Source organism: Chiloscyllium punctatum, chromosome 20, assembly GCF_047496795.1.
Source record: "Chiloscyllium punctatum isolate Juve2018m chromosome 20, sChiPun1.3, whole genome shotgun sequence".
Lineage (NCBI taxonomy): Eukaryota > Metazoa > Chordata > Chondrichthyes > Orectolobiformes > Hemiscylliidae > Chiloscyllium > Chiloscyllium punctatum.
Window position 1 is genome coordinate 76,206,690 of NC_092758.1, and position 22,991 is coordinate 76,229,680.

Genomic DNA, 22,991 nt, shown 5'->3' on the forward strand with positions numbered 1-22,991 from the left:
CTGGATCTTGGACAATCTTGGGACATCCTGTCTTGAATTGTGACAAATTCGGGAATTCAACTGGGCAATATCATAAAGCACAGAAAAAGGACCTTTGGCTCATCATATCTGTGATTGTCAAAAACAAATGCCTACCTAATCTTATCCCATTTTTGGGCACTTGGTCCATAGCCTTGATATCGCAAGTGCACATTAAATACTTCTTAAATCTAATGAGGATTTCTGCCTCTGCCACTGTACATGCAATAGGTTCCAGATTCCTACTGCACTCTGCATGGAAAAGTTTCTCCTCACATTTCCTCTGAACCTTCTTCCCTTCACCATGAATCTATGACCCCTGGTCACTGATTCCCCCCCACATCAAAGGGAAAAGTTTCTTTCTGCCGCCCCCTCTAATTTTGTACGTCTCAATCATGACCTTTCTCAATCTCCTCTATTCTAATGAAAGCAACTACATTCTGTTCAACCTCTCTTCATAACTGAAACAGTCTAGCCCAGACATCAGGAAGAAAGTGAGGATTGCTAGAGATGCTGGAGATCAGAGTCAAAAAGCACTGGTGTCGGAAAAGCACAGCCAGTCAGGCAGCATCCGAGGAGCAGGAGAGCCGATGTTTTGGGCATAAGCCCTTTATCAGGAATGTGGGGGTGGGGAGGGGGGGGGGGGGGGTAGTGGAGGCCAAGGGGGCTGAGAGATAACTGAGAAGGAGATGGGGCTGGGGGTTGGTATGTGGGATTGTGAAAGGTAGATGAAGATGAGGGGTGATGGAGATAAGTTGGAGTGGAGGGTAGAGTGGATGGGGAGAAGGAAGGTGGACAGGTTAGGGCAGTCAAAAAGTGTGGCGCTGGGAAAGCACAGCTGGTCAGGCAGCATCTGAGGGGCAGGAGAATCGATGTTTTGAGCATAAGCTCTTCATTGGGAATATGGCCGGGGGGCAAGGGAAGATGACCTGGGGGGTGCAGTGAGAGAGAGAGACTCTCTGAGATCCTTGTATAGGGAAGAGGAGAACTTTTCCAAGGTGGGCATCCTTGGAAGAGGTGTCACAGTAAGGTTACAGCGGCTAGGGGAAAGTGAGGACTGTATTTGCTGGAGATCAGAATCAAAAAGTGTGGTGCTGGAAAAGCACAGGGAAAAGCCCAGACATCATCCTGGTAAATCTCCTCTGCATCCTCCCCAGTACAATCACATTCCTCCTATAATGTGAATTCCAGAACTGCACACAGTACTCTAGCTGTAGCCTAAACAACATTTACACAGTTCCAGCATAATATCCCTGCTCTTCAACTGTATGATTTGACCAATAAAGTATTAAATGCCTTTTTGACTACTTTATCTTCTTGTCTTGATACTTTAAGGGACTGGTGGACATGCATGTTGTGGTATACATCCCATTCTCCTCGAACAAAAAACATAAATTTCTGGAGAAACTCAGTGGGTCTGGCAGAATTTGTGGGAAGATAGTAGAGATGCAGCAGGTGAAGGTGAGAGCAGGGTGGAAATTGGAAGCAAAATTGAATATCTTTATCAATTCCAAACAAGAGGTGGCATGGTGGCTCAATGGTTAGCACTGCTGCCTCACAGCGCCAGGGATCCACGTTCGATTCTACCTCGGGTGACTGTTGGTGTGTTCTCTCTGTGTCTGTGCGGGCTTCCTCTGAGTCTAGCAGTTTCCTCCCTTAGACCACAGATGTGCAAGTTAGGTAGATTGTTCATAGTGTTCAGGGATGTGTAAGCTAGGTGGGTTTGCCATGGGAAACGTGGGGGGTTATGGGATATGGTCAGGGGGTGGGTATGGGTGGGAGAGTCTTTGGAGGTTCGGTGCAAACTGAATGGCCTCCTTTCACACTGTTGGGGTTCCATGATCTTTCTATGAACAGGGAAAGCTGCACTGATGATGCACTCTGGAGAAAGAGTTGTGCAGAGGAGCCCAAGTATGATTGAACAAGGAATGTCTCATGTAATCCGCGAAAGGGGGTCCATAATTCCTCTTGTGCTTTGGTCCTATTGTTCGTCACATATTCTCTCGCCTTGTTTGTCCAGCCCTAGTGCACCACCTAACATTTATCCAAATTGAATTCCATTTAGCACTGAACAGCCCATCTGACCAACCCATCTATATCCTCCTTACTATTTATCAAAAAAAAATTAGATTATCTACGCGCTTACTGAACAACCCTCCTATATTTAAGTCTAAATCATTTACATAAACAACAAAGACCCCCACAAATAACCTGAGTGGACACAGACATTGGAAAAACATTCCTCAACCCTCTCCTTCCTGTCACTCAGTCAATTCTAGATCCAATTTGCCAAATTTCCTTGAATCCCATGGGCTCTTACCTTTGTTATCAGTTTCCAAGGCAATGCCTTACGAAAAGCCTTGCTGAAGTCCAAGGAGATTACATCAATAGCACTGCCCTCATTTACATACCTGATCACAGCTTTGAAAAATTCAGTCGTCAGTCAGATATGATCTTCCTTTAATAAAGGAGAAAGTGAGGACCGCAGATGCTCATTCCTGATGAAGGGCTTATGCCAGTGACGGTGATTCTCCTGCTCCTCGGATGCCGCCTGACCTGCTGTGCTTTTCCAGTGCCACACTTTTCGACTCCCTTTAGCAAACCAGGCCGACTTGATTAATTCTTGCTTTTCCCAGAGCAGATTAATTCTGTCCCTCAGAATTGCTTCCAATAGTCTGCCCACTACTGAGTTTAGACTAATTGGCCTGTGTTGTCCTGGTTAATCCTTTGCTCCCTTCTTGAATATTAGTTCTACATTGGCTGTCCTCTAGTTTTCCCTCACCTCTTTTCTGGCCAGAGAAGAATTGAAAATCTTTACAAACGCCCCATGCCTCACTCAACAACATTGGGACACATTTCATGCACCCTTGAGATTTCTCTACTTTTAAGCCTGTCAGAACATTCAGAATTTCCTGTCTATGCTATTTCTTTAATTGTTTCTCAGACCTCTCTCCCCTTTATTGATTTCTATATACTCATATTGTCTCTCTCACTAGGGTCACTGACCCAAGTATTAATTTTGAACCCTACCTATATCCTCTACCTCCACACACAAATTACCACACTGGTTTTTAATGGGCCTAAATAAGCCCTCATAATCCTTTTGCTCTTAATGTAGAGCAATTTAGGAATTTCGTATATTTTACCTGTTGATTCTCCATAACACACATAACTGGCTATTTAACTTAACCAAGAAATGAACACTGCATTACCCTCCAATGGTTTCCACAGTTCTGAACTATGCATGGAATGAGCTGCCAGAGGAAGTGGTGGAGACTGGTAGAATTGCAACATTTAAGAGGCATTTGGATGGGCATATGAATAGGAAGGGTTTGGAGGGATATGGGCCGGGTGCTGGCAGGTGGGACTAGATTGGGTTGGGATATCTGGTCAGCATGGACGGGTTGGACCAAAGGGTCTGTTTCCATGCTGTACATCTCTATGACTCTATGACACAAGATTGTGACAGGCACACCTAGAACATTAGAATATTTAATACCTGCTTAATTTGGATCGTTGATAGATTTCTCACTGTTCTCCTCTCGTAACTCTTGCTACTTTCGTGCCTGTTGAGAAAAAAAGAAACAGGAGCTTACTTTTGGAACAGAATGATGCAAACTGGCAGAATTTTCATAAAGAATATACTATAGTTCATCTTATATTATTGCATAATTGAACTTACCATAAGAATTCTTGCTGAAAAGATCAAGATGAGTTTGGTGTCAATGGAGATGTATCAAAAAGAGTCTAGCTGAATTGCTGAGACTAGAGTCGAGACAAAAGCAAAGTCCATCTGCCAAGGAACAAACCTGAAAATTCCATTAAATCTAATTGTGTCAGAAGACTCACATTAACTGCTACTTGGCGCCGTTTTGACTGCAGTCAATTTTCTTGGTCAAAATCATACTAATCCATTTTACTTCTTCAAGTAAAAGAAAAGAGTTGCAGATTGTATAATATGATTTGAGCCAGGTTGTTTTTAAGATGGCTCTGTGTCTTGTATGGTTTGCTAAGAAGATTAGCATCCTTCCTCTTGTCCAAAGGATTTTGTCCGTATCCTTTCATATCACCTTTTAGATTAGATTAGATTACCTACAGGGAAACAGGTCCTTCAGCCCAACCAGTCCACACCGACCCTCCGAAGAGAAACCCACCCAGACCCATTTCCCTCTGACTAATGCACCTAACGCTATGGGCAATTTAACATGGCCAATTCACCTGACCTGCACATCTTTGGACTATGGGAGGAAAGTGGAGCACCCAGAGGAAACCCACGCAGACACGGGAAGAATGTGCAAACTCCACACAGACAGTCACCCAAGGCTGGAATTGAACCTGGGACCCTGTGCTGTGAGGCAGCAGTGCTAACCACTGAGCCACCGTGCTGCCCAAAGCTCTCCTAAATTTCGCTTCTAAGACATTCACGTGAGGCTGGAATCGAACCCAGGTCCCCGATGTTGTGAGACAGCAGTGCTAACCACTGAGCTACTGTGCCACCCCTCATGCTGTCCCACTCCTCATGCTGGTGCCTGATGCAACCTGGTGTCTGGGTCCATTTTCCAAGTGTCTGCTACTCTCATAAACTCCCTGACCTCCTGGTGAGTCATGGCAAAGTTTTCTCCATTCCTCTTCAGTATGAGTTTCATTTCAGTGGTTTGGATGTTTACTGATGTCTTTTTCACCCCTATCATATTATGTTGTTTGAAGCCTAACTCTATTCAGTCCCCCAAGCTATCGCTGCTGGAGTCCACAGCAATAATTCTTTCTCTACAGCTTTGTTTATTCAAACATTCCCTACACGCAAGGTCGGAGCTTCCCATTCAATGTGTCTCGGACATCATCGTTTTATCCTCATAACCTCATGACAAGATTGTTTCTGATGTTCATCCTGTTACACTACATAGTGCAACCAAATGTTTACATCTCTGCATGTCTACTTCCTTGAAATACCCATCCATTTTCTTTCAGGAAATCATTGATTGTCACAGTTTCCACCAGTGACGTTGGTTACAGATTCCAGGTCATTACAACTTGCTACATCACAGAGGTTCTTCCTCACAGTCCTTCATGCATTTCCAGCCCAAAGCCTTAAATCTGTGTGCCTTAGTCATTGTACCACCAACTAATGGTATCACTATTTACAAAAATGTGAATCAGGAACAAAATGAAGCTATTCAGCTCCTCCAGCCTTCTCCATCATTCAATCAACCCTGTACTGTAAAGGATTAATTGCTGTTATGCTAAAAGCAAGAGGGATGTCAGATGATATTGGATCACATGGAACTGGAACCTGAGGAAAGCTATTTCAAATGGAATCCTAGTAAACCATGTTCCTGGAAATTGGGCAAATAATTACTAAATGTTCATCAGTTTGCATTAATCTGGTTTCCAGTCCAGGCACATCAAATATACCTTGAACCTTTGTGATTATTATATTAAACGCATTTTCTTCACAATCTCTGACTCCCCTGGTAATCAAACACTCTGTCATGTTCAACTTTGAATATATTAACAGACCCAGTGGAAGAGAATCCCACCACTCTCTATAGAAGAGCATTCCACCACCCTCTGTAGAAGAGAATCCCACCACTCCCAGTCGAAAAGAATTCCATACGCTCACTGTGGAAGAGTATCCCACCACTCACTGTAGAAAAGAATCCCACCACTCCCAGTGGAAGAGAGTCCCACCACTCTCTGTAGAAGAATATCCCACACACTCCCACTGGAAAAGAATCCAACCACACACTGTAGAAGAGAATCACATGATTCCCTGTGGAAGAGTATCCCGCCACTCCCTGTGGAAGATAATCCCACCACTCTCTGCAGAAGCGAATCCCACCATTCCCTGTAAAAGAGAATCCCACCACTCCCACTGGAAAAAAAACCCACTATTACCTGTGGAAGAGAATCCCTCCACTCCCTTTGTAAGAGTATCCCACCACTCGCTGTAGAAGAAAATCCCACCACTCCAAGTCAAAGACAATTCCATACGGTCCCAATGGAAGAGTATCCCACCACTGTCTGGAGAAAAGAGTCACACCAATTCCAATGAAAGATGATTCCATGCACTCCCAGTGGTAGAGAATCCCACCACTCTCTGTGAAAGAGAATCCCACCACTCTCTGTGGAACAGAATTCCATCATTCCCTGTGGAAGAGATTCCCACCACTCTCTGTAGAAGAGCATCACATCACTCACTGCAGAGGAGAATCCCACCACTCCTACTGGAAAAAAAATCCCACCATTCCCTGTGGAAGAGTATCCCACCACTCCCTTTGTAAGAGAATCCCATCACTCTCTGTAGAAGAGAATCCCACCACTCCAAGTCGAAGAGAATTCCATACACTCCCCGTGGAAGAGTATCCCACCACTCTCCATAGAAAAGAATAACACCACTCCCAGTGGAAGAGAATCCCATCACTCTCTGTAGAAGAGAATCCCATCACTCCCAGTGGAAGAGAATCCCAAACACTCCCAGCGGATGAGAATCCCACCACTACTAGAGGTAGAGAATCCCACACACTCCCAGTGGAAGAGAATCCCACCACTCCCAGTGGAAGAGAATCCCACCACTCACTGTGGTAGAGAATCCCATCACTCCCAATGGAAGAGAATCCCAAACACTCCCAGCGGATAAGAATCCCACCACTACTAGAGGTAGAGAATCCCACCACTCCCAGTGGAAGAGAATCCCACCACTCTCTGTGGAAGAGAATCCCACCACTCCCAGTGGAAGAGAATCCCAAACACTCCCAGTGGAAGAGAATCCCACCACTCCCAGTGGAAGAGAATCCCAAACACTCCCAGTGGATGAGAATCCCACCACTCCCAGTTGAAGAGAAATCCATATGCTCCCTGTGGAAGAGTATCCCACCACTCTCTGTAGAAAAGAATCCTACCACTCCCACTGGAAGAGAATCCCACCACTCTCTGTAGAAGAAAATCCCACACACTCCCACTGGAAAAGAATCCAACCACACACTGTAGAAGAGAATCACACGATTCCCTGTGGAAGAGAATCCTACCACGCTCTGTGGAAGGGAATCCCACCATTCCCTGTAAAAGAGAATTCCACCACTCTCTGCAGAAGAGAATCCCATCACTCTTTGTAAAAGAGAATCCCATCACTCCCACTGGAAAAAAATCCCATGATTACCTGTAGAAGAGAATCCCACCACTCCAAGTCAAAGACAATTCCAATCAGTCCCTGCGGAAGAGTATCCCACCACTCTCCTGAGAAAAGAATCACACCAATCCCAGTTGAAGAGGATTCCATGCACTCCCAGTGGTAGAGAATCCCACCACTCTCTGTAGAAGAGAATCCCATCACCCACTGTGGAAGAGAATCCCACCGCTCCCAGTGGAAGAGAATCCCACACACTCCCAGTGGAAGAGTATCCCACCACTCTCTGTAGAAGAGAATCCCACCACTCTCTGTGGAAGAGAATCCCATCATTCCCAGTGGAAGAGAATCCCATCACTCTCTTTAGAAGAGAATCCAACCACTCCCACTGGAAACAAATCCCGCTATTACCTGTGGAAGAGAATCCCACCACTCCCTTTGTAAGAGAATCCCACCACTTTCTGTAAAAGAGAATCCCACCACTCCAAGTCGAAGAGAATTCCATACGCTCCCCGTGAAAGAGTATCCTACCACTCTCCGTAGAAAAGAATAACACCACTCCCAGTGGAAGAGAATTCCATGCACTCCCAGTGGAAGAGAATCCCACCAGTCTCTGTAGAAGAGAATCCCAAACATTCCCAGTGGATGAGAATCCCACCACTCCTAGAGGTAGAGAATCCCACCACTCTCTATAGGAGGGAATCCCATCACTCACTGTGGAAGAGAATCCCACCACTCTCTGTGGAAGAGAATCCCACCACTCCCAGTGGAAGAGAATCCCACACACTCCCAGTGGAAGAGAATCCCACCACTCACTGTAGAAGAGAATCCCACCATTTCCTGTGGAAGAGTATTCCATGCACTCCCAGCGGAAGAGAAACCCACCACTCTCTGTAGAAAAGAATCCCACCACTCCCAGTGGAAGAGAATCCCAAACACTCCCAGTGGATGAGAATCCCACTACTCCCAGTCGAAGAGAAATCCATATGCTCCCTCTGGAAGAGTATCCCACCACTCTCCGTAGAAAAGAATCCCACAACTCCCAGTCAAAGAGAGTCCCACCATGCTCGATAGAAGAGAGTCCCACACACTCACAGTGGAAGAGAATCCCACCACACTCTGTGGAAGAGAATCCCACCATTCCCTGTGGAAGAGAGTCCCACCACGCTCTGTAGAAGAGAATCACAGGATTCCCTGTGGAAGAGTATCCTGCCACTCCCTGTGGAAGATAATCCCACCACTCTCTGTAGAAAGGAATCTCACCATTCCCTGTAAAAGAGAATCCCACCACTCTCTGCAGAAGAGAATCCCATCACTCTCTGTAGAAGAGAGTCCAAACACTCCCACTGGAAAAAATCCCATTATTACCTGTGGAAGAGAATCCCACCACTCCGTTTGTAAGAGTATCCCACCACTCTCTGTAGAAGAGAATCCCACCACTCCAAGTCAAAGACAATTCCATACGGTCCCTGTGGAAGAGTATCCCACCACACTCCGGAGCAAAGAATCACACCAATCCCAGTGGAAGAGGATTCCATGCACTCCCAGTGGTAGAGAATCCCACCATTCCCTGTGGAAGAGAATCCCACCACTCCTAGTGGAAGAGTATCCCACCACTCTCTGTAGAAGAGGATCCCACCACTCCCAGAGGAAGAGAATTCCATGCACTCCCAGTGGAAGAGAATCCCACCACTCTCTGTAGAAGTGATTCCCACCACTCCCAGTGGAAGAGAATCCAAAACATTCCCAGTGGATGAGAATCCCACCACTACTAGAGGTAGAGAATCCCACCAGTCTCTGTAGAAGAGAATCCCATCACTCCCAGTGGAAGAGAATCCCACACACTCCCAGTGGAAGAGAATCCTACCACTCCCAGTGGAAGAGAATCCCACCACTCACTGTGGTAGAGAATCCCATCACTCACTGTAGAAGAGAATCCCACCACTCTCTGTGGAAGAGAATCCCACCACTCCCAGTGGAAGAGAATCCCAAACACTCCCAGTGGATGAGAATCCCACCACTCCCAGTTGAAGAGAATTCCATATGCTCCCCGTGAAAGAGTATCCTTACACTCTCCATAGAAAAGAATAACACCACTCCCAGTGGAAGAGAATTCCATGCACTCCCAGTGGAAGAGAATCCCACCAGTCTCTGTAGAAGAGAATCCCAAACATTCCCAGTGGATGAGAATCCCACCACTCCTAGGGGTAGAGAATCCCACCACTCTCTATAGGAGAGAATCCCATCACTCACTGTGGAAGAGAATCCCATCACTCTCTGTGGAAGAGAATCCCACCACTCCCAGTGGAAGAGAATCCCACACACTCCCAGTGGAAGAGAATCCCACCACTCACTGTGGTAGAGAATCCCATCACTCACTGTAGAAGAGAATCCCACCACTCTCTATGGAAGAGAATCCCACCACTCCCAGTGGAAGAGTATTCCATGCACTCCCAGCGGAAGAGAAATCCACCACTCTCTGTAGAAGAGACTCCCACCACTCCCAGTGGAAGAGAATCCCACCACTCGCAGTGGAAGAGAATTCCATACACTCATAGTGGAAGGGCATCCCACACACTCCCAGTGGAAGATAATTCCATACACTCCGAGAAACTCACCATTCCCAGTGGAAGTGAATCCCACCACTCTCTGTAGAAGAGAATCCCACCATTCTCAGTGGAAGAGAATCCCACCACTCCCACTGGAAGAGAATCCCACCACTCCCAGTGGAAGAGAAGTCCATACGTTTCCTGTGAAAGAGAATCCCACCACTCCCTTTAGAAGAGAAACCCACCACTCCTAGTGAAAGAGCATCCCACACACTCGCAGTGGAAGAGAATCCCACACATTCCCTGTGGAAGAGAATTCCATACACTCATAGTGGAAGAGCATCCCACACACTCCATGTGGAAGATAATTCCATACACTCCGTGTGGAAGAGAATCCCACCACTCCCAATAGAAGAGAATCCTACCACTCTCTGTAGAAGAGAATCCCACCACTCCCAATAGAAGAGAATCCTACCACTCACTGTAGAAGAGAATCCCACCACGCTCTGTGGAAGAGAATCCCAACAGTTTCTGTAGAAGAGAAACCCGTCATTCCCTGTGGAAGTGAATCCCACCACTCTCTGTAGAAGACAATCCCACCACTCTCAGTGGAAGAGAATCCCACCACTCCCACTGGAAGAGAATCCCGTCCACTCCCAGTGGAAGAGAATTCCATACATTCCCTGTGGAAGAGAATCCCACCACTCCCTGTAGAAGAGAAACCCACCACTCCTAGTGGAAGAGCATCCCACACATTCCCTGTAGAAGAGAATTCCATACACTCTATGTGGAAGAGAATACCACCACTCTCAGTGGAAGAGAATTCCATATAATCCGTGTGGAAGAGATTCCCACCACTCCCAGTGGAAGAGAATCCCACCATGCTTTGCAGAGGATAATCCAACCACTCTCTGTAGAAGATAATCCCACCGTTTGCAATGGAAGAGAATCCCACCACTCTCAGGAGAAGAGAATCACACCACTCCCTGTGGAAGAGAATCCCACCACTCTCAATGGAAGAGAATCCCAATGCTCTCAGTACAAGAGAATCCCACCATTCTCTGTGGAAGAAAATCCCACCACTCTCTGTGGAAGAGAATCCCACCACTCCCAGTGGAAGAGAATCCCACATGCTCCCAATTGTAGAGAATTCCATGCACTCCCTGTGGAAGAGAATCCCACACACTCATAGCAGAAGATAATTCCATACACTCCTTGTGGAAGAGAATCCCACCACTCCCAGTGGAAGAGAATCCCTCCACTCTCTGTGGAAGAGAATTACACCGCTCCAGTGGAAGAGAATTCCAAACAATCCGTGTGGAAGAGAATCTCAACACACCCAGTGGATGAGAATTCCATACACTCCCTGTGGAAGAGAATCCCACCACTCTCTGTAGAAGAGAATCACACAACTCTCTGTGGAAGAGAATCCCACCACTCCCTGTTCAAGAGAATTCCATACACTCCCTGTGGAAGAGAATCACACCACTCTCCATAGAAAAGAATCAAATCACTCCCAGTGGAAGAGAATTCCATGCACTCCCTGTCGAAGAGAATTCCACCGCTCTCTGTAGAAGAGAATCAGAGTACTCTCTCAGGAAAAGATTCCCACCATTCCCAGTGCAAAAGAATTCCATACACTTCCTCTGGAAGAGTATCCCACCAGTCTCCGTAGAAAATAATCACACCACTCCCAGTGGAAGAGAGTTCCATGTGCTCCCAGTGGAAGAGAATCCCACCACCCTCTGTAGAAGAGAATCCCACCACTCCCAGTGGAAGAGAATCCAACCTTGCTTTGCAGAAGATAATCCAACCACTGTCTGTAGAAGAGAATCCCACCATTTCCTGTGGCAGAGAATCTCACCACTCCCAGTGGACGAGAGTCCCACGCACTCACTATGGAAGATAATCCCACCACGTCCAGTGGAAGAGAATCCCACCACTCTCTGTAGAAGAGAATCCCACCACTCCCAATAGAAGAGAATCCTACCACTCACTGTAGAAGAGAATCCCACTACGCTCTGTGGAAGAGAATCCCAACAATTTCTGTAGAAGAGAATCACATCAAACCCAGTGGAAGAAAATCGCACCACTCTCAGTAGAAGAGAATCCCACCACTCAATGTGGAAGAGAATACCACCACTGCCTGTAGAAGAGAATCACACTACTGTCTCTGGAAGAGAGGCCCACCACTCCCAGTGGAAGACAATTCCATGCACTCCCTGTGGAAGAGTATCCCACCAATCTCCGTAGAAAAGAATCCCACCACTCCCAGTGGAAGAGAATTCCGTGCTTTCCCTGTGGAAGATAACCTAACCACTCTCTGTAGAAGAGGATCCCACCACTCCCAGTGGAAGAGAATCCCACTCGTCCCAGTGGAAGAGAATCCTACACACTCCCAGTGGAAGAGAATCCCACGATTCCCTGTGGAAGAGAACCCCACCACTCCCAGTGGAAGAGAATCACACCACTCTCTGTGGAAGAGAATTCCATACACTCCCTGTAGAAGAGAATCCCACATGCTCCCAATTGTAGAGAATCCCACACATTCCATGTGGAAGAGATTCACACCACTCCCAGTGGAAGAGAATCCCACTACTCTCTGTAGAAGAGAATGCCATGACTCCCTGTGGAAGACAAACCCACCACTCTCTGGAGAAGAGAATCCCACCATTCCCAGTGGAAGCGAATCCCACCACTTTCTGTAGAAGAGAATTCCACCACTCACTGTAGAAGAGAATCCCACACACTCACCGTGGAAGAGAATCCCACACACTCTCTGTAGAAGAGAATCCCACCGCACTCTGTGAAAGAGAATCCCACACACTCCCAGTGGAACAGAATCCCACCACTCTCTGGAGAAGAGAATTCCATACACTCACAGTGGAAGAGCATCCCACACACTCACTGTGGAAGAGAATCACACCTCTCCATGTAGAAGATAATCCCACCACTCCCAGTGGAAGAGAAGTCCATGCACTCCCTGTGGAAGAGAATCCCACCACTCTCTGTAGAAGAGAATCCCACCATTCCCAATGGAAGATAATCCCACCACCTTCTGTAGAAGATAATCCCACCACTCCCAGTGGAAGAGAATCCCACACACTCCCTGTGGAAGAGAATCACACCACTCCCAGTGGAAGAGAATCCCACACACTCCCTGTGGAAGAGAATCACACCACTCCCAGTGGAAGAGAATTCCATACATTCCCTGTGGAAGAGAATCCCACACCTCCCTGTCGAAGAGAAACACGTTATTCCCTGTGGAAGTGAATCCCACCACTCTCTGTAGACGAGAATCACACAACACTCAGTGGAAGAGAATCCCACCACTCCCATTGAAAGAGAAGTCCACACATTCCCTGTGAAAGGGAATTCTATACACTCACAGTGGAAGAGAATCCCACACACTCCCAGTGGAAGAGAATCCCACACATTCCGTGTGGAAGAGATTCCCACCACTCCCAGTGGAAGAGAATCCGACCACTCTAAGGAGAAGAGAATCACACCACTCCCTGTGGAAGAGAATCCCACCACTCTCAATGGAAGAGAATCCCAATGCTCTCAGTACAAGAGAATCCCACCACTCTCTGTGGAAGAAAATCCCACCACTCTCTGTGGAAGAGAATCCCACCACTCCCAGTGGAAGAGAATCCCACATGCTCCCAATTGTAGAGAATTCCATGCACTTCCTGTGGAAGAGAATCCCACACACTCATAGCGGAAGATAATTCCATACACTCCTTGTGGAAGAGAATTCCACCACTCCCAGTGGAAGAGAATCCCTCCACTGTCTAAGGAAGAGAATTACGCCACTCCCAGTGGAAGAGAATTCCATACAATCCGTGTGGAAGAGAATCTCAACACACCCAGTGGATGGGAATTCCATACACTCCCTGTGGAAGAGAATCCCACCACTCTCTGTAGAAGAGAATCACACAACGCTCTGTGGAAGAGAATCCCACCACTCCCTGTTCAAGTGAATTCCATACACTCCCTGTGGAAGATAATCACACCACTCTCCATAGAAAAGAATCAAATCACTCCCAGTGGAAGAGAATTCCATGCACTCCCTGTCGAAGAGAATCCCACCACTCTCTGTAGAAGAGAATCACACAACTCTCTGTGTAAAGAATCCCACCACTCCCTGTTCAAGACAATTCCATACAATCCCTGTGGAAGATAATCACACCACTCTCCAAAGAAAATAATCACAACACTCCCAGTGGAAGAGAATTCCATGTGCTCCCAGTGGAAGAGAATCCCACCACTCTCTGTAGAAGAGAATCACAGTACTCTCTGAGGAAAAGATTCCCACCATTCCCAGTGCAAAAGAATTCCATACACTTCCTCTGGAAGAGTATCCCACCAGTCTCCATAGAAAATAATCACACCACTCCCAGTGGAAGAGAATTCCATGTGCTCCCAATGGAAGAGAATCCCACCACCCTCTGTAGAAGAGAATCCCACCACTCCCAGTGGAAGAGAATCCCACCTTGCTTTGCAGAAGATAATCCAACCACTGTCTGTAGAAGAGAATCCCACCATTTCCTGTGGCAGAGAATCTCACCACTCCCAGTGGACGAGAGTCCCACGCACTCCCTATGGAAGATAATCCCACCACGTCCAGTGGAAGAGAATCCCACCACTCTCTGTAGAAGAGAATCCCACCACTTCCAATAGAAGAGAATCCTACCACTCACTGTAGAAGAGAATCCCACCACGCTCTGTGGAAGAGAATACCACCACTCTCTGTAGAAGAGAATCACATCAAACCCAGTGGAAGAAAATCGCACCACTCTCAGTAGAAGAGAATCCCACCACTCAATGTGGAAGAGAATCCCACCACTCTCTGTAGAAGAGAATCCCACCACTTCCAATAGAAGAGAATCCTACCACTCACTGTAGAAGAGAATCCCACCACGCTCTGTGGAAGAGAATACCACCACTGCCTGTAGAAGAGAATCACATCAAACCCAGTGGAAGAAAATCGCACCACTCTCAGTAGAAGAGAATCCCACCACTCAATGTGGAAGAGAATACCACCACTGCCTGTAGAAGAGAATCACACTACTCTCTCTGGAAGAGAGGCCCACCACTCCCAGTGGAAGACAATTCCATGCACTCCCTGTGGAAGAGTATCCCACACACTCCCTGTGGAAGAGAATCACACCACTCCCAGTGGAAGAGAATTCCATACATTCCCTGTGGAAGAGAATCCCACACCTCCCTGTCGAAGAGAAACACGTTATTCCCTGTGGAAGTGAATCCCACCACTCTCTGTAGACGAGAATCACACAACACTCAGTGGAAGAGAATCCCACCACTCCCATTGAAAGAGAAGTCCACACATTCCCTGTGAAAGGGAATTCTATACACTCACAGTGGAAGAGAATCCCACACACTCCCAGTGGAAGAGAATCCCACACATTCCGTGTGGAAGAGATTCCCACCACTCCCAGTGGAAGAGAATCCGACCACTCTAAGGAGAAGAGAATCACACCACTCCCTGTGGAAGAGAATCCCACCACTCTCAATGGAAGAGAATCCCAATGCTCTCAGTACAAGAGAATCCCACCACTCTCTGTGGAAGAAAATCCCACCACTCTCTGTGGAAGAGAATCCCACCACTCCCAGTGGAAGAGAATCCCACATGCTCCCAATTGTAGAGAATTCCATGCACTTCCTGTGGAAGAGAATCCCACACACTCATAGCGGAAGATAATTCCATACACTCCTTGTGGAAGAGAATTCCACCACTCCCAGTGGAAGAGAATCCCTCCACTGTCTAAGGAAGAGAATTACGCCACTCCCAGTGGAAGAGAATTCCATACAATCCGTGTGGAAGAGAATCTCAACACACCCAGTGGATGGGAATTCCATACACTCCCTGTGGAAGAGAATCCCACCACTCTCTGTAGAAGAGAATCACACAACGCTCTGTGGAAGAGAATCCCACCACTCCCTGTTCAAGTGAATTCCATACACTCCCTGTGGAAGATAATCACACCACTCTCCATAGAAAAGAATCAAATCACTCCCAGTGGAAGAGAATTCCATGCACTCCCTGTCGAAGAGAATCCCACCACTCTCTGTAGAAGAGAATCACACAACTCTCTGTGTAAAGAATCCCACCACTCCCTGTTCAAGACAATTCCATACAATCCCTGTGGAAGATAATCACACCACTCTCCAAAGAAAATAATCACAACACTCCCAGTGGAAGAGAATTCCATGTGCTCCCAGTGGAAGAGAATCCCACCACTCTCTGTAGAAGAGAATCACAGTACTCTCTGAGGAAAAGATTCCCACCATTCCCAGTGCAAAAGAATTCCATACACTTCCTCTGGAAGAGTATCCCACCAGTCTCCATAGAAAATAATCACACCACTCCCAGTGGAAGAGAATTCCATGTGCTCCCAATGGAAGAGAATCCCACCACCCTCTGTAGAAGAGAATCCCACCACTCCCAGTGGAAGAGAATCCCACCTTGCTTTGCAGAAGATAATCCAACCACTGTCTGTAGAAGAGAATCCCACCATTTCCTGTGGCAGAGAATCTCACCACTCCCAGTGGACGAGAGTCCCACGCACTCCCTATGGAAGATAATCCCACCACGTCCAGTGGAAGAGAATCCCACCACTCTCTGTAGAAGAGAATCCCACCACTTCCAATAGAAGAGAATCCTACCACTCACTGTAGAAGAGAATCCCACCACGCTCTGTGGAAGAGAATACCACCACTCTCTGTAGAAGAGAATCACATCAAACCCAGTGGAAGAAAATCGCACCACTCTCAGTAGAAGAGAATCCCACCACTCAATGTGGAAGAGAATCCCACCACTCTCTGTAGAAGAGAATCCCACCACTTCCAATAGAAGAGAATCCTACCACTCACTGTAGAAGAGAATCCCACCACGCTCTGTGGAAGAGAATACCACCACTGCCTGTAGAAGAGAATCACATCAAACCCAGTGGAAGAAAATCGCACCACTCTCAGTAGAAGAGAATCCCACCACTCAATGTGGAAGAGAATACCACCACTGCCTGTAGAAGAGAATCACACTACTCTCTCTGGAAGAGAGGCCCACCACTCCCAGTGGAAGACAATTCCATGCACTCCCTGTGGAAGAGTATCCCACCACTCTCCGTAGAAAAGAATCCCACCACTCCCAGTGGAAGAGAATTCCGTGCTTTCCCTGTGGAAGATAACCCCACTACTCTCTGTAGAAGAGGATCCCACCACTCCCAGTGGAAGAGAATCCCACTCGTCCCAGTGGAAGAGAATCCTACACACTCCCAGTGGAAGAGAATCCCATGATTCCCTGTGGAAGAGAACCCCACCACTCCCAGTGGAAGAGAATCACACCACTCTCTGTGGAAGAGAATTCCATACACTCCCTGTAGAAGAGAATCCGACATGCTCCCAATTGTAGAGAATCCCACACATTCCGTGTGGAAGAGATTCATACCACTCCCAGTGGAAGAGAATCCCACTACTCTCTGTAGAAGAGAATCCCATGACTCCCTGTGGAAGACAAACCCACCACTCTCTGGAGAAGAGAATCCCACCATTCCCAGTGTAAGAGAATCCCACCACTTTCTGTAGAAGAGAATTCCACCACTCACAGTGGAAGAGAATCCCACCACTCACTGTAGAAGAGAATCCCACACACTCACTGTGGAAGAGAATCCCATCACTCTCTGTAGAAGAGAATCCCACCACACTCTGTTAAAGAGAATCCCACTCACTCCCAGTGGAACAGAATCCCACCACTCTCTAGAGAAGAGAATTCCATACATTCACAGTGGAAGAGCATCCCACACACTCACTGTGGAAGAGAATCCCACCTCTCCCTGTAGAAGATAATCCCACCACTCCCAGTGGAAGAGAAGTCCATGCAATCCCTGTGGAAGAGAATCCCACCACTCTCTGTAGAAGAGAATCCCACCATTCCCAATGGAAGAGAATCCCACCACCTTCTGTAGAAGATAATCCCACCACTCCCAGTGGAAGAGAATCCCACACCTCCCTGTCGAAGAGAAACCCGTTATTCCCAGTGGAAGAGAATCCCACACATTCCGTGTGGAAGAGATTCCCACCACTCCCAGTGGAAGAGAATCCCACCACTCTCAGGAGAAGAGAATCACACCACTCCCTGTGGAAGAGAATCCCACCACTCTCAATGGAAGAGAATCCCAACGCTCTCAGTACAAGAGAATCCCACCACCCTCTGTGGAAGAGAATGCCACCAGTCCCAGTGGAAGAGAATTCCATGCACTCCCTGTGGAAGAGAATCCCACCACTCTCTGTGGAAGAGAATTCCATACACTCCCAGTGGAAGAGAATCCCACACACTCACAATGAAAGAGAATCCCACACATTGCGTGTGGGAGAGATTCCCACCACTCCCAGTGGAAGAGAATCCCACCATGCTTTGCAGAGGATAATCCAACCACTCTCTGTAGAAGATAATCCCACCGTTTGCAATGGAAGAGAATCCCACCACTCTCAGGAGAAGAGAATCACACCACTCCCTGTGGCAGAGAATCCCACCACTCCCAGTGGAAGAGAATCCCTCCACTCTCTGTGGAAGAGAATTACACCACTCCCAGTGGAAGAGAATTCCATACAATCCGTGTGGAAGAGAATCTCAACACACCCAGTGGATGGGAATTCCATACACTCCCTGTGGAAGAGAATCCCACCACTCTCTGTAGAAGAGAATCACACAACTCTCTGTGGAAGAGAATCCCACCACTCCCTGTTCAAGAGAATTCCATACACTCCCTGTGGAAGATAATCACACCACTCTCCATAGAAAAGAATCAAAACACTCCCAGTGTGAAGAGAATTCCATGCACTCCCTGTGGAAGAGAATCCCACCACTCTGTAGAAGAGAATCACAGTACTCTCTGAGGAAAAGATTCCCACCATTCCCAGTGCAAAAGAATTCCATACACTTCCTCTGGAAGAGTATCCCACCAGTCTCCGTAGAAAATAATCACACCACTCCCAGTGGAAGAGAATTCCATGTGCTCCCAGTGGAAGAGAATCCCACCACCCTCTGTAGAAGAGAATCCCACCACTCCCAGTGGAAGAGAATCCCACCTTGCTTTGCAGAAGATAATCCAACCACTGTCTGTAGAAGAGAATCCCACCATTTCCTGTGGCAGAGAATCTCACCACTCCCAGTGGACGAGAATCCCACGCACTCCCTATGGAAGATAATCCCACCACGTCCAGTGGAAGAGAATCCCACCACTCTCTGTAGAAGAGAATCCCACCACTCCCAATAGAAGAGAATCCTACCACTCACTGTAGAAGAGAATCCCACCATGCTCTGTGGAAGAGAATCCCAACACTTTCTGTAGAAGAGAATCACATCAAACCCAGTGGAAGAAAATCGCACCGCTCTCTGTAGAAGAGAATCCAACCACTCAATGTGGAAGAGAATACCACCACTGCCTGTAGAAGAGAATCACACTACTCTCTCTGGAAGAGAGGCCCACCACTCCCAGTGGAAGACAATTCCATGCACTCCCTGTGGAAGAGTATCCCACCACTCTCCATAGAAAAGAATCCCACCACTCCCAGTGGAAGAGAATTCCGTGCTTTCCCTGTGGAAGATAACCCCACCACTCTCTGTAGAAGAGGATCCCACCACTCCCAGTGGAAGAGAATCCCACTCGTCCCAGTGGAAGAGAATCCCAGACACTCCCAGTGGAAGAGAATCCCACGATTCCCTGTTGAAGAGAACCCCACCACTCCCAGTGGAAGAGAATCCCACCACTCTCTGCAGAAGAGAATCCCATACACTCTGTGAAAGAGAATCCCACACACTCCCAGTGGAACAGAATCCCACCACTCTCTGGAGAAGGGAATTCCATACACTCACAGTGGAAGAGCATCCCACACACTCACTGTGGAAGAGAATCCCACCTCTCCCTGTAGAAGATAATCCCACCACTCACAGTGGAAGAGAAGTCCATGCACTCCCTGTGGAAGAGAATCCCACCACTCTCTGTAGAAGAGAATCCCACCATTCCCAATGGAAGAGAATCCCACCACCTTCTGTAGAAGATAATCCCACCACTCCCAGTGGAAGAGAATCCCACACATTCCCTGTGGAAGAGAATCCCACCACTCCCAGTGGAAGAGAATTCCATACATTCCCTGTGGCAGAGAATCCCACACCTCCCTGTCGAAGAGAAACCCGTTGTTCCCTGTGGAAGAGAATCCCACCACTCTCTGTAGAAGAGAATCACACAACTCTGTGTGGAAGAGAATACCACCACTCCCAGTGGAAGAGAATGCCATACATTCCCTGTGGCAGAGAATCCCACACCTCCCTGTCGAAGAGAAACCCGTTGTTCCCTGTGGAAGATAATCCCACCACTCTCTGTAGAAGAGAATCACACAACTCTGTGTGGAAGAGAATCCCACCACTCCCTGTTCAAGCGAATTCCATACACTCCCTGTGGAAGATAATCACACCACTCTCCATAGAAAAGAATCAAATCACTCCCAGTGGAAGAGAATTCCATGCACTCCTGTGGAAGAGAATCCCACCACTCTCTGTAGAAGAGAATCACAGTACTCTCTGAGGAAAAGATTCCCACCATTCCCAGTGCAAAAGAATTCCATACACTTCCTCTGGAGGAGTATCCCACCAGTCTCCGTAGAAAATAATCACACCACTCCCAGTGGAAGAGAATTCCATGTGCTCCCAGTGGAAGAGAATCCCACCACCCTCTGTAGAAGAGAATCCCACCACTCCCAGTGGAAGAGAATCCCACCTTGCTTTGCAGAAGATAATCCAACCACTGTCTGTAGAAGAGAATCCCACCATTTCCTGTGGCAGAGAATCTCACCACTCCCAGTGGACGAGAATCCCACGCACTCCCTATGGAAGATAATCCCACCACGTCCAGTGGAAGAGAATCCCACCACTCTCTGTAGAAGAGAATCCCACCACTCCCAATAGAAGAGAATCCTACCACTCATTGTAGAAGAGAATCCCACCACTCACTGTAGAAGAGAATCCCAACACTTTTTGTAGAAGAGAATCACATCAAACCCAGTGGAAGAAAATCGCACCGCTCTCTGTAGAAGAGAATCCAACCACTCAATGTGGAAGAGAATACGACCACTGCCTGTAGCAGAGAATCACACTACTCTCTCTGGAAGAGAGGCCCACCACTCCCAGTGGAAGACAATTCCATGCACTCCCTGTGGAAGAGTATCCCACCACTCTCCGTAGAAAAGAATCCCACCACTCCCAGTGGAAGAGAATTCCGTGCTTTCCCTGTGGAAGATAACCCCACCACTCTCTGTAGAAGAGGATCCCACCACTCCCAGTGGAAGAGAATCCCACTCGTCCCAGTGGAAGAGAATCCTACACACTCCCAGTGGAAGAGAATCACACCACTTTCTGTGGTAGAGAATTCCATACACTCCCTGTAGAAGAGAATCCCACATGCTCCCAATTGTAGAGAATCCCACACATTCCGAGTGGAAGCGATTCACACCATTCCCAGTGGAAGAGAATCCCACTACTCTCTGGAGAAGAGAATCCCACCATTCCCAGTGGAAGAGTATCCCACCACTTTCTGTAGAAGAGAATTCCACCACTCACAGTGGAAGAGAATCCCACCACTCTCTGTAGAAGATTAGCACTGCTGCCTCACAGCGCCAGAGACCTGGGTTCAATTCCTGCCTCAGGCGACTGACTGTGTGGAGTTTGCACATTCTCCCCGTGTCTGCGTGGGTTTCCTCCGGGTGCTCCGGTTTCCTCCCACAGTCCAAAGATGTGCAGGCCAGGTGAATTGGCAATGCTAAATTGCCCGTAGTGTTTGGTAAGGGGTAGATGTAGGGGCATGGGTGGGTTGCGCTTCGGCGGGGCGGTGTGGACTTGTTGGGCCGAAAGGCCTGTTTCCACACTGTAAGTAATCTAATCTAAAGATAATCCCACCACACTCTGTGAAAGAGAATCCCACACACTCCCAGTGGAACAGAATCCCACCACTCTCTGGAGAAGAGAATTCCATACACTCACAGTGGAAGAGCATCCCACACACTCACTGTGGAAGAGAATCCCACCTCTCCCTGTAGAAGATAATCCCACCACTCCCAGTGGAACAGAAGTCCATGCACTCCCTGTGGAAGAGAATCCCACCACTCTCTGTAGAAGAGAATCCCACCATTCCCAATGGAAGAGAATCCCACCAACTTCTGTAGAAGATAATCCCACCACTCCCAGTGGAAGAGAATCCCACACACTCCCTGTGGAAGAGAATCCCACCACTCCCAGTGGAAGAGAATTCCATACATTCCCTGTGGAAGAGAATCCCACACCTCCCTGTCGAAGAGAAACCAGTTGTTCCCTGTGGAAGTGAATCCCACCACTCTCTGTAGACGAGAATCATACCACACGCAGTGGAAGAGAATCCCACCACTCCCACTGGAAGAGAATCCCATCAATCCCATTGAAAGAGAAGTCCATACATTCCCTATGAAAGAGAATTCTATACACTCACAGTGGAAGAGAATCCCACACACTCCCAGTGGAAGAGAATCCCACACATTCCGTGTGGAAGAGATTCCCACCACTCCCAGTGGAAGAGAATCCCACCACTCTCAGGAGAAGAGAATCACACCACTCCCTGTGGAAGAGAATCCCACCACTCTCAATGGAAGAGAATCCCACCACTCTCTGTCGAAGAGAATCCCACCATGCTTTGCAGAGGATAATCCAACCACTCTCTGTAGAAGAGAATCCCATCATTTCCTGTGGCAGAGAATCCCACTACTCCCAGTGGAAGAGAATCCCACACACTCCCTGCGGAAGAGAATCCCACCACTCGCAGTGGAAGAAAATTCCATATACTCCGAGAAACTCACCATTCCCAGTGGAAGTGAATCCCACCACTCTCTGTAGAAGAGAATCCCACCATTCTCAGTGGAAGTGAATCCCACCAATCCCACTGGAAGAGAATCCCACCACTCCCAGTGGAAGAGAAGTCCATACATTTCCTGTGAAAGAGAATCCCACCACTCCCTTTAGAAGAGAAACCCACCACTCCTAGTGAAAGAGCATCCCACACACTCGCAGTGGAAGAGAATTCCACACATTCCCTGTGGAAGAGAATTCCATACACTCATAGTGGAAGAGCATCCCACACACTCCATGTGGAAGATAATTCCATACACTCCGTGTGGAAGAGAATCCCACCACTCCCAGTGGAAGAGAATCCCTCCACTCTCTGTGGAAGAGAATTACACCACTCGCAGTGGAAGAG